Source organism: Cryptomeria japonica, chromosome 3, assembly GCF_030272615.1.
Source record: "Cryptomeria japonica chromosome 3, Sugi_1.0, whole genome shotgun sequence".
NCBI classification, from domain to species: Eukaryota; Viridiplantae; Streptophyta; class Pinopsida; order Cupressales; family Cupressaceae; genus Cryptomeria; species Cryptomeria japonica.
The window spans coordinates 904,651,539-904,656,822 of record NC_081407.1 but is presented as its reverse complement, the minus strand read 5'-3'; positions in this window follow the sequence as shown (position 1 = coordinate 904,656,822).

The window sequence follows — 5,284 nt, the reverse complement described above, 5'->3', positions numbered from 1 at the left end:
TTCTTGCAAATAAACTCTGATTTGACTTATATTCAACTCATCCTCCTTAACATTAGTGATCTCCACAATTCTCTACAATCTCTTGTTATAACATCTATATGCTTTTCTTTCATTAGAATAACCAAGAAATATTCCTTCATCACATATAGGATCAAATTTGTCAATGATATCATCTCTCCTGATACAAAATTTACTACCAAATATTTTGGAATACATAAATTTAGGTGTATTTCCAAACCATAATTCATAAGGTTTCTTACCAGTTTCTCCTTTGATATGTACTCTATTGAATGTATAAACTGTTGTGATCACTGCTTCTCTCCAGTAGATATGAGGTAGATTAACTTCCATCATCATGGTTCTAGCAGCATCCAAGATAGTTATGTTCTTCCTTTCCACAACTCCATTTTGCTGACATGCTTGGGGAGCAGAAAATTGTCTCCTTATGCCATGCTTCTCACAAAAGTTATTAAACTCACCGGATGTGAATTCTCCACCATGCTCTGACCTTAAACATTTAATCTTCAATCTTGCCTCAGTTTGAACTTTAGCTTTAAAGATTTTAAACTTTTCAAAAGCCTTAGATTTCTCCCTTAGAAAAGTAACCCACATCATTCTAGAATAATCATTAATGATTAGCATAAAATATCTCACCTTGAACACCTTTAACTCTAGTAGGACACACAAATCAGTATGAATAAGATCAAGAACATCATTAAATTTGTCTTGTATACTCTTAAAAGAGGTTCTGACCTATTTTCACATTTGACATTCTTTACATACTGGATTATAGGGCTTCACAATCTTAGGTATATCTCTAACTGCCTTAGTTGAACTAATCTTTACCATGCAATAAAAATTCACATGGCATAGCCTTTTATGCCATAGCCAACTCTCATCAATTTGTGCAATCAAACATGTCTTCTCATGAGAGTTCAAATGAAATATATTACCTTTTTTCCGAGTCCCTGTTGCAATCTCTAATCCAGATCTATTAATGATTTTTCATTTTTCATCCTTGAATTGTAATTGAAATCCCTTATCCACCAATTGTCCTACACTCAAAATATTATTCTTTAAACCTTCAACATAATAAACATTATCAGTATTGTGCTTACCATCCAATGATATAGTTCATTTTCCTTTGATCATATATGCGTTTTCATCTCCAAATCTAACCAAACCACCATCAAATTCTTGCAAAGATAGAAACATCCTCTTATCTCCAGTCATATGATGTGAACATCCACTATCAATTACCCATTCATCATGTACTTATACTTGTTCTAATATCCAGGGTTAGGCTTAAAAGATCTTCTAGCTCTTTCTTCAAATCTTGAATTCCTTTCAGGACATCTAGATGCAAAATGACATATCTTATTACATGCAAAACATTTAAAAGGTGATTTTCCTTCATACTTCCTAGCAGTCCTGTAGGTACTCTTCTAGCAAATAGGGCTTCAAATTGCTCAAATTCCTCATCTTATCTCTTCATATCATCCAATTCCTTTGCATACAAATCTTTCCAATCTTGCTTGCCAATTGATGATGTAAATGCATGAAAAGCAGGTTCGGAATTCACAGCTCTAGAAGGTCCAAATTAATCAAGCTGAAAAGTAGATAATTTTCCAACCAAGGTATCTCTATTGACACAAGTATTAGCCATTGTTCTCAATTCATTAATTGTAGTAGCCTTCATCTTATAAGCCAGTGGCAAAGCTCTCAAAACTTTTGAAACTATTTCATCTTCACTCAGAGATCCACCACAACAGTGAATTCCCATAACAATTTCATTTACCCTTTCCATGAATGCAATAATCCTTTCATCTTCTTCCATCTTCAAATTTTCATATCTCACCTAGTAACCATCAAGTTTAGCAATCTTAACAGTAGGGTCACCTTCATTAAGGTTCTCCAACTTGTCCCATATAGCCTTTGTTGATGATTTGTCAGTTAATCTCATTATTTGTTGATTAGAAAGTGCACACAAGAGGGCTTCTCTTGCTCTACAATCATTCTCAAGCTCCTTATCCAAGTTTCCTAGAGGAGGATTGTCAGATGCTGGATTAAAAGGAGTAACACCATTCTCTGTGATTTCCCAAATTTCCTAACCGAGACATCTCAGATGAGTCTCCATCTGAATCTTCCATACTCTGTAATTTGTTCCATCAAGCCTAGGAATATCTCTCCAAAAGATAGCAGTAGATGAACTAGATGAACTTGAATTGTTAGTCGCCATAGGATCTTCCTCAAGCGGTTAAGCTTATGCAAAGAGGACTAGTGCTCTGATACTAATTGTTATACAATTAAAATAACCGAAAGACAACAGAGAGGGGGGGTGAATCAGTTGTCACCAGATTAACAAAACCTAGAAGATCAATACCAGCATGTATAAACCAATTGCCAAAATAGCAGATAAACCAATTAAGCATAAACAACAATCAAAGAATAAATACCATCCACATGACACCAAGATTTATACATGGAAAACCTAGTAAAGGGAAAAACCATGGTGGAAAGCCTACCCACAGTCAGATAATACTTTTGCAGTAAGTATGTGATTACAATTGAGGGGAATGCACTTGTAGGAAGGCCAACAACCTAGAGCACACTACTCATCACAAAAGGAGTTTCAATGACTACAATAATCAAGACTACAATCTGTAGGAAAGAATCAACTCCAAAGATAGCATCTCCTATGCCTAAGTATAGTTTCAGTTAAGCTTAATACTAGAGGGCTAAATCCTCTTACATAAACCCAACTCAATCACCAATGATCGACCAAATCCTCTGCATGAATTATTATTATATTATTTGCTCCTATACATCCTTTGTTAGGTCCCAGAGACAACTGAGAGGGGGGTGAATCAGTTGTCTAATAAATTCAAACCAAAATTAACTTAACCAAAACTTAATGCTTAATGTCGATAAACCAAACTTTATGCCAGTAGACAGTTTTATCAATTAATTGCAGTACTAGTAAAGATTAATGTATGAAATAGAAAAACAATAACATCCACAACACATAACACAAATATTTGTACGTGGAAACCCTGTAAGGGGAAAAACCACGGTGGGAAGCCTTACCCACAATCAAATGATACTACTGTAGATAGTATGTGTGTACAATATGGAGCCTCCACATGCAGAAAGGCCACCTGCCTAGAGCTCACTGCTCAATCACAAAATGGGAGTCACACTGACTACAATTGGATGGTTAAATCCAATGATAATGTACTACTCAGAATAGCATCTTCATATGCTGGATTCAGTACCGGTTAAGCTTTGATATGCCTTCTTCAAACCTTCCTTCAATCTTCAAATGATGTCTACGTGTATAGCTCTGCTTATTTTCGCATATACCTTATTCGCACTTACTTACATTCCCATATCAATCTCACAAATGAGAACTTACATATATACCGAAGCCTAAGACCAAATATGTAGGTCGGCTTACAAAGAATATTACAATAAAATCAATTACAAATAAATCAATATGTGATGCATCATGTTGGCTCAATGCATTTACAATAATAACAAATCATCTCCATAACATGTTGTGTTGATCTGGAATAGATATACTTGTCGGTGCATAACTTGGACCTATTTGCCAGTAACAACAAATATGCAAACCCGAATAGACCAATAACCAAATCTCCAAAACCAAGTGATCAAATAATGTCTCTGACATAACTAGGTAGTCTCCAAGTCATTCCAAGTATTGGTGAGCAATATAACTTGCTGGTGAACCAAATACCGATGACTGTGCACAAGTCACTGATATGTCGGTGGACAAAACCAAAGATCTCCAAGTGCTCATAAGTGTTGACAAGTGTTAACAAGTGTTGACAAGTGTTGACATCAATGAAGAAACCATATCAACATATCCAAAATACCAACAATCTCCCCCTTTGGCATTGATGGCAACACAAGATGGAAAAATCATCTAAGTGCCAAAATAGAAATGCCAAAAACCAAAAACCAACAATCTCCTAAAGGGATCATTAACCAAAAATCAAAATACATAATGTCTCTCCCCTAGGAATAATCTCTCCCAAAAGATCATGTGTTTTTCCATAATATCTCTCCCCCTTTGACATCAAATGCCAAAGCAATACAAAAATAGATTCAAATACAAAATACCAACTCATTACAAAATACCAACTACTCCCCTTGAGAAGTAGCTCTCCTCATCAAAGCCAAAAAATAAAATTCTTTGTTAATTTTGTCGGTTGATGACAAACATCAACTGTCTAAGTCTCTACCAATGGGGGTAGAACTCCAAGCTGCTCTCTGAGATATTCAAAAGTCTCCTTAGGCAAATGCTTAGTAAAAATATCTGCAATCTGCTCTTTAGCATTCACATAAACCAATTTCACTTCTTTTGCTTCAACATTCTCTTTTAGAAAATTGAATCTGATAGAAACATGTTTAGTTTTTTAGTGAAATACCAGATTCTTAGATATATCAATTGATGTCATATTATCATAGTAAATAGTTATAGGTTCCTTGCATTTTACCTTTATGTCCTTCAACATTTGTTTAATCCATGATACCTGTGTACAATTAGTTGTTGCTGCAACATATTTTGATTCTGCTGTTGATAGTGATGTACAACTTTGTTTCTTGCTCAACCATGAAATTAGTTTGCTACCAAGAAAAAATGCTCTGTCGGTGGTGCTTTTTCTGTCATCTACATCTCCTGCCCAATTAGCATCTGTGTATGCACATAAATCAAAATTTTCATCTCTAGGATACCATAAACCAAGATTTGTAGTGCCTTGTAGGTACCGGAAAATCCTTTTTACTGTTGATTCATGATTTTCTTTAGGATTACTCTGAAATATTGAGACAATACATACTGCATTCATAATATCAGGTTTTGTTTATGTCAATTATAGTAAACCTCCTATCATAGACTTGTATCTAGTCAGATTAACAGGTGTTGATTCATCCTTCAAATATAGTTTATCAATTGTAGTCATGGGTGTACTTACCGGTTTAGAGTTTTCCATGCCAAATTTCTTTAGTAATTCCTTCAAGTACTTAGATTGACATAAGAATATACCTTTATTAGTCTGTGAAATCTACAATCCTAAAAATAATTTTATCTCCCCTATCATAGACATTTCAAATTCTTACTGCATTTTATTAGAAAAGTCTTGACACAATCCATCTTCTCCTCCAAAGGTTATATCATCAATAAAAACTTCAATAACCAAGACGTCATCATTAGTCACTTTGTAGTATAGATTTCTGTCAGCATTACCTTTAGTGTATCAAA